We start from the raw sequence: 8759 nt of genomic DNA, 5'->3' as shown, positions 1-8759 counted from the left end.
GGTGTCTATCTCCCCCCTGCAGAGGTGTAGACACAGTTCCCAGTCCCGTGAAGGAGATACAATCAATACTGCCTCCATGTGCATTTCCAATATGTTCTATAAATCTCGAGCAACCTTTTCCCGTTTTAACAGAATTGAAGTGTTCTCTTAGGGCTGTTTCACACGAGCAGATGCCGGGCATGGCATCCGCTCCGTGACTGACAACCAAGACCCGATGCGGACTGCAGAAGCACAGAGCATTAACATGATTGATAATGCTCCGTGCCTCTCTGTGATCTCTTTACTACGAAATCACAGTGACAACTTTACCTCACTGTGATTTCGTAGTAAAGACTAAAGAGATCACAGAGAGGCACGGAGCATTATCAATCATGTTAATGCTCCGTGCTTCTGCAGTCCGCATCGGGTCTTGGCTGTCATTCACGGAGCGGATGTCACGCACGGCATCCGCTCGTGTGAAACAGCCCTTACTCTTTCGAACATACACCTGATTGTTTTCCCAACATAGAATCGCCCGCAGTCGCAGAGTAGTAAATAAACTACATAAGTGCTCCTGCAGTTAATAAAACTATTGATTCTATGTTGGGTACCACCAAACTGCACATACTTCTTTTGGGAGTTATATGAACGCAGAGAGCAGGTACCACATCGAAATTTTCCTAAGCCAATTACTATTTTTGATAGTCTGGAACCTGCTTCTTACAAGCCTGTCCTTAAGGTTCCATTCACACGTCCGTTGTTTCTTTCCTGATCTGTTCCGTTTTTTTCGGAACAGATCAGGACCAGTTCTGGACTCATTCATTTTCAATGGGTCCTGAAAAAAACACAATGTGTGCTGTCCGTTTCCGTTGTTCCGTTCCGCATGTCCGATTAAATATAAAACTTGTCCTATTCTTTTCCGCAAAAATCGGATCCTGGTACAATACAAAGTCAATTGTTCCGCAAAAAACGGATGACATTTGTATGTCCATGCGGAATCCGTTCCTGGAAATTAAATCCTGCCCACAGAAATCACTTATTAACTTTTTTGAAAATTTTTTTTTCAAAGAAATCCAAACAACTTTATTTGCTTTGTGAAATTTATACGAATGACATACGGATGACATACGGAAACATTTTCAGGAACAACGGATCAGCAAAAAACGGACCGAAATTCGGGATATAGAAAAATACTGACGTGTGAATGTAGCCTAATTGTGTGGCTTCTTCTGAAAGATATGATGGGCTTCTGCTCTGTGAGCTCATTCAAGGTTGTATCTCTCCCCAAAATATCCCAATTTTTATGTATAACTGAACGTATACGTTCTGCCATAGGGCTATATTTAAAGGAGAATCCAAACCTTGATTCCCCTCTTGTAGACCCGATCAGTTTTTTTCTTCCTCTTCTCTCTCTACCTCCATTGCTCCTTAATAAATCCTCCTGGGAGAAAGATTGCTCTACTCTCTTCATATCTTTATCGAGCAGGTCCTCTGGATAACCTCTGGCCAGTAGTCGGTGTCTCAAATCTGATGCTTGTTTTTGGTATCCACTATCTCTACTGTTAATTCGCCTGATGAGTCTGATGAACTGGCCGTATGGTACGGCCTTCTAAACATTCCATGGATGGAAGCTGTCGTAGTGGAGCAAGGAGTTGGTCGCCGTGGGCTTACGAAAGCCCTCCGTGATCAACTCATCGCCCTCAGCCACGACAGCCACATCCAGAAATTCTAGACTCTTGCCTCCAAAATTGAGGGTAAATGTCATTCCCATGTCATTTGTGTTGAGATATTTGACAAAATCAGTCGCATTGAGTTTCTGTACCCTCCCACACTATAAAGACATCATCCACAAAGCGTAGATACGCCTTCAACCTAGGTAAAAATGGATTAGTGGTGGAGTATATATACTTATCCTCCAACCTGGCTAGGTACATATTTGCGAACGTACAGGATACGGGGGTCCCCATAGCCGTACCCAGCCTTCGCCTGTACCATTCACCTCTAAACTGAAACGCATTGTTAGTTAAAATAAACTCAAGCGCCTCACCAATGAAATCACAAAAAATCGGAGTCTGGCCATATTTTTGACTGGAACGTAGGCAAAAAGTTCAGAAAACAGAAGAAAAGACCAATCCGTCTTTTCTTCTGAGTTGGTCACGGAGTAATTATTACTGGACTACGGATTCTGACTACAGCGTGTCAGACGAGACCAATCAAGCTATGGTGGGCACCGAAGGAGAGACAAGTGACCCTTTAGGAAAAAGATCAGACGGGGTCGCAGAAAGACCAAGAAGAAAAGGAGTCAGAAAGTCAGAGAGGGAGAAGAAGCAAGTGTCCTGGCGGAAGTAACCACCTGCCCACCGCCTGATGAGAACTTGGTCATTAACCTCACAGACCATGTACTACCTCCTGGGTGCATTAAGGTCCTTAGCAAAGGACTGGGTTATAGTTTAACTGAACAATTTGATGTTGTTCCATTCGAATTAGACCTGTTCAAGGCCACCCGCAAACTCCAGTTACATAAATTGTTTAGGGATACACCCCAAAAAGTTGTGCAAACACAGGGAGAGATCCCCCTAGTTCCCGACCCCCTAGGATTTCATATATCCACCAGATTTGATACAGACGAATTAGCCTGCCTCGAATTCCTCATGGGTAGTGACAATGCTCTAGATTCTACAGGTGATGCCCTCTTGGATCCTTTTAGAGGTGGAGTCAAATCCACCTTTTGCCCCCCTATGCCCGCCGGCAGCAGCATCGACATATATAAGCATCAAGTCATGAGAGATATTAGGGCTGTCATATATTCCTCAGCACAACCTAATATTAGTTCTAAGAAGAACAAAGCTCTTCAGTGGCTGAGCTCTAGAGGTGATGTGGTGGTGAAGCCGGCGGACAAGGGGGGCAATATAGTTCTCATGTCTAGAGATTATTATATAGGGGAAGCCCTAAGACAATTAGGGGATTCTCGAATTTACGAGAGGATGCGGGGGGACCCCATACCCAGTACCCAGCATTGCTTAGGTCCCTCGTCACTAAATACATAGAGGCAGATTTTCTCCCTAAGAACATGTTGGACAAGCTTGTCCCGTCATCTCCAGCTAGACCGTCCTGGCATTTTTTTTACCAAAGGTTCATAAGTCGCTGAGCCACCCCCCGGGACGCCCCATCGTCAAGGGGATTGGCTCAATGACTGAACCTTTATCCAAATATGTTGACTGGCTTTTGAGGCCAGCTTTGATAAGCGCTCCTGTTTACCTTAGAGATACCAATGATTTCTTACTGGCCCTTAAGGAATTACACTGGCAGGAAGGGTACCAGTTGGTATCTCTCGATGTGGAAAGCCTCTTCACCCGCATCCCACATTATGAAGGTGTAGAGGCGGTCCTTGACATCGTTGCCAACCTTGGAAAAAGTCAGATTTTTTGTGATTTCATTGGTGAGGCACTTGAGTTTATTTTAACTAACAATGCATTTCAGTTTGGAGGTGAATGGTACAGGCAAAGGCTGGGTACGGCTATGGGGACCCCCGTATCCTGTACGTTCGCAAATATGTACCTAGTCAGGTTGGAGGATAAGTATATATACTCCACCACTAATTTTTACCTATGTTGAAGGCGTATCTACGCTTTGTGGATGATGTCTTTATAGTGTGGGAGGGTACAGAAACTCAATGCGACGATTTTGTCAAATATCTCAACACAAATGACATGGGAATGACATTTACCCTAAATTTTGGAGGCAAGAGTCTAGAATTCCTGGATGTGGCTCTCGTGGCTGAGAGCGATGAGTTGGTCACGGAGGGCTTTTGTAAGCCCACGGCAACCAACTCCTTGCTCCACTACGACAGCTTCCATCCATGGAATGTTAAAAAGGCCGTACCATACGGCCAGTTCATCAGACTCATCAGGCGAATTAAAAGTAGGGATAGTGGATACCAAAAACAAGCATCAGATTTGAGACAGCGACTACTGGCCAGAGGTTATCCAGAGGATCTGCTCAATAAAGATATGAAGAGAGTAGAGCAATCTTTCTCCCAGGAGGATTTATTAAGGAGCAATGGAGGTAGAGAGAGAAGAGGAAGAAAAAAACTGATCGGGTCTACTAGAGGGGAATCAAGGTTTGCATTCTCCTTTAAATATAGCCCTATGACAGAACGTATACGTTCAGTTATACATAAAAATTGGGATATTTTGAAGAGAGATGCAACCTTGAATCAACTCACAGAGCAGAAGCCCATCATATCTTTCAGAAGAAGCCACACAAATAAGGACAGGCTTGTAAGAAGCAGGTTCCAGACTATCAAAAATAGTAATTAGCTTAGGAATAATATTCCTAAAGGCAATTTTCGATGTGGTACCTGCTCTCTGTGTTCATATAACTCCCAAAAGAAGTATGTGCAGTTTGGTGGTACCCAACATAGAATCAATAGTTTTATTAACTGCAGGAGCACTTATGTAGTTTATTTACTACTCTGCGACTGTGGGTGATTCTTTGTTGGGAAAACAATCAGGTGTATGTTCGAAAGAGTAAGAGAACACTTCAATTCTGTTAAAACAGGAAAAGGTTGCCCGAGATTGATAGAACATATTAGAAATGCACATGGAGGCAGTATTGATTGTATCTCCTTCACGGTGCTGGAAACTGTGTCTACCCCTCTGCAGGGGGGAGATAGACACAGTCTCCTCCTGCAGAGGGAAGCTAGGTGGATCCTACGGACCCAGGCTCTGGGTGAGCTGGATCTAAATGATAGGAACGATTTAAGTTCCTTTTTGTAGCCACGCAACACCAGAGTTACTTTTACTATATATTGCAACATTGCACCGCTTGATATTTGTTGTTTTTTTGTTGTATGTACCTTTGTATTTGCTTTTAATGAAGGCACAGCTGTGTTGTCGACTGCACTGACAACCGCCAGTGCCGCTATTTAAAAGGGTGACGTGCAATACATGCACCGACGCAGAGCCTGAGGAAGCGCTTGCTAGCGCGAAACGGCCGTTTCTCTCTATGCGTACATAAGATTTGTCTGCCCCCTGCTACCTGGAATAAAGTACCCGTTTTCTTTCATCACACTGGTGAGTGCCGCTACTTATTCATTCTCTTTCATCGCATTTTGAATAAAGTTAACTCCAGTGGTTATAGGATACATGTGTTTGTTAGCGGGCTACGTTATTCTAAATGATGGTGTCTTGACTTCCTGTATGCCATCACTTCCTGCATCCTTGTTACATGAAATAAGTGGTCGGGTAATGGGCCAGCCCCTTTTCTATTGTTACTGTGACTAAATAAAAGGTGGGCAGACTGTGGAGGAGGGGGAAATGCTCAGAAGAACTCAAAATGGTAACACCTGTGTCTGACTCTGACTGCGGTTGAGAGATGTGCCTGTACTTACACAAAGTTTGATGAGAGTGGATTTCTACTATTAAACTATCTAGATCACCCCCCAATAATGTGCCAATAACAAGTGCTCCCATAGGTGCCCCAATCATGTGCCAGTAACAAGTGCCCCCATAGATGCCCCCCAATCCTGTGCCAGTAACAAGTGCCCCCATAGATTCCCCCAATCCTGTGCCAGTACCATGTGCCCCCATAGATGCTCCCCAATCCTGTGCCAGTAACAGATGCCCCAATAGCTGCTCCCCAATCCTGTGCCAGTAACAGGTGCCCCAATAGCTGTCCCCCAATTATGTGCCAGTAACAGGTGCCCCCATAGATGCCACCCAATCATGTGCCAGTAGTAGTACCATATAAAAACACTTATACTTACCTTCATCAGGCAGGCGCTAGCAGCAATGAGATGTAGGCCTCTTCTGGCCTGTGTCCCGTGCTGTACGGCTCAGGCCTATCAGAGGAACGGGGAAGGAAGCCGCCCCCTACACTTTCATCTGTATCGCTGTCCTGAAGACAGTGATACAGATGACTATGGAGATGAGTGCTTCCACAATGGAAGCGCTCATCTCCCTGTGCCCTGTCACCAGTGGCCAGCGGGGCTCAAGAGGCAGCTGCCTTGGACCCCCCAGGAGCAACTGGGCCCGGGACAGCTGCCCCTTTTGCCCCGTGTTAGACGGCCCTGCTAACTTGCTAGAACTACAAATTTTTCCTCTCCAGAATTGATCAGGTACCAGAGGAAATAAATTGCAGCTACAGACGTGGACAAAATTGTTGGTACCCTTTGGTCAATGAAAGAAAAAGTCACAATGGTCACAGAAATAACTTTAATCTGACAAAAGTAATAATAAATTAAAATTCTATAAATGTTAACCAATGAAAGTCAGACATTGTTTTTCAACCATGCTTCAACAGAATTATGTAAAAAAATAAACTCATGAAACAGGCATGGACAAAAATGATGGTACCCCTAACTTAATATTTTGTTGCGCAACCTTTTGAGGCAATCACTGCAATCAAACGCTTCCTGTAACTGTCAATGAGACATCTGCACCTCTCAGCAGGTATTTTGGCCCACTCCTCATGAGCAAACTGCTCCAGTTGTGTCCGGTTTGAAGGGTGCCTTTTCCAGACTGCATGTTTCAGCTCCTTCCAAAGATGCTCAATAGGATTGAGGTCAGGGCTCATAGAAGGCCACTTTAGAATAGTCCAATTTTTTCCTCTTAGCCATTCTTGGGTGTTTTTAGCGGTGTGTTTTGGGTCATTGTCCTGTTGCAAGACCCATGACCTGCGACTGAGACCAAGCTTTCTGACACTGGCTAGTACATTTCTCTCTCGAATTCCTTGATAGTCTTGAGATTTCATTGTACCCTGCACAGATTCAAGACACCCTGTGCCAGACGCAGCAAAGCAGCCCCAGAACATAACAGAGCCTCCTCCATGTTTCACAGTAGGGACAGTGTTCTTTTCTTGATATGCTTCATTTTTTCGTCTGTGAACATACAGCTGATGTGCCTTGGCAAAAACTTCGATTTTTGTCTCATCTGTCCACAGGACATTCTCCCAGAAGCTTTGTGGCTTGTCAACATGTAGTTTGGCATATTCCAGTCTTGCTTTTTTATGATTCGTTTTCAACAATGGTGTCCTCCTTGGTCGTCTCCCATGTAGTCCACTTTGGCTCAAACAACGACGGATGGTGCGATCTGACACTGATGTTCCTTGAGCATGAAGTTCACCTTGAATCTCTTTAGAAGTCTTTCTAGGCTCTTTTGTTACCATTCGGATTATCCGTCTCTTAGATTTGTCATCAATTTTCCTCCTGCGGCCACGTCCAGGGAGGTTGGCTACAGTCCCATGGATCTTAAACTTATGAATAATATGTGCAACTGTACTCACAGGAACATCTAGTTGCTTGGAGATGGTCTTATAGCCTTTACCTTTAACATGCTTGTCTATAATTTTCTTTCTGATCTCTTGAGACAGCTCTTTCCTTTGCTTCCTCTGGTCCATGTCGAGTGTGGTACACACCATATCACCAAACAACACAGTGATTACCTGGAGCCATATATATAGGCCCAATGGCTGATTACAAGGTTGTAGACACCTGTGATGCTAATTAGTGGACACACCTTGAATTAACATGTCCCTTTGGTCACATTATGTTCTGTGTTTTCTAGGGGTACCATCATTTTTGTCCATGCCTGTTTCATGAGTTTATTTTTTTACATAATTCTGTTGAAGCATGGTTGAAAAACAATGTCTGACTTTCATTGGTTAACATTTATAGAATTTTAATTTATTATTACTTTTGTCAGATTAAAGTTATTTCTGTGACCATTGTGACTTTTTCTTTCATTGACCAAAGGGTACCAACAATTTTGTCCACGTCTGTATATAGTGGATAAGGCCTATTTCTCTCCTCCATACACTTGCTTTCCTCTCTACAATACACTACACTACACTCTACTACACTGGAATGCCCTGAGCTAGACACACCCCAAGCTATATAAATGAGTGGCGCCAGCACCACCTAGGGGCAAATGGGTGTAATGACATTGCCAGCCTGATAATAGGAAATACCATACATTGCAAGTAAATTAGATAAATAGGCAGATGTTTAAAGCGTCCCTTTTACACACATATGTGGGACACTGCACTATCTCTTTAAAAAAGAAAAAAACACCATTGACTCTGGGAGCCACGACATGGACTGATCCTGCACGGTGAGAGCCTGTTGGCCAGGTTTTCTTGTCGTTTTTATAGGTTGCAATTTACTAGCCTCACTCGTCTATTCATGTGCAGTAAGGACTTTCCCCAGTGGTCATTATCTCCAAGTTGTGCTCAACAGCGCCACCTAGCTTTATTCTCTTTTTCCCCCCTTTTCAGGTTGTTTGGGAGCCTGTTGCTAATGGTTCTCATGACCTGTGCTGCTACACTATTGCCCATGTGGATTACCAATGACTCTACTACCCATGTGGATTACAAATTACTTTGTGCCTTGTGGATTACAAATAACTTTATTACCTCATTTCCCTTGGAATTACAAGAACTTTTATTGCACTTAAAGTGACAGTGTAATGCGCTTTGTCTTCAAGATCAGAAGAGACTCTAATGTGATTATTTGCACTATTCAGTTATTGCACTATTTGCATTATTAAAAAAAAATGTTTTTACATTTTCAGCAATGTTCAAGAAATGTGCCTATTGTATGCATTCTTTTACAGGTGCCACAATATGTTTTATTCTGCACTTATGGTACAACTTATGCATTTATATTATTAGCCATGTGGTCAGCACCTTACTTCATTGCTCGCAATGGACTGCCTCTGAGTGCGGCTGGTACGTTCGAAGCAAGCACGTCCTATCTTTGATTACTCACAATTGTTTGCCTC

This window comes from Bufo gargarizans, chromosome 6 (assembly GCF_014858855.1).
Source record: "Bufo gargarizans isolate SCDJY-AF-19 chromosome 6, ASM1485885v1, whole genome shotgun sequence".
NCBI classification, from domain to species: domain Eukaryota; kingdom Metazoa; phylum Chordata; class Amphibia; order Anura; family Bufonidae; genus Bufo; species Bufo gargarizans.
This window is presented reverse-complemented; position numbering follows the sequence as displayed.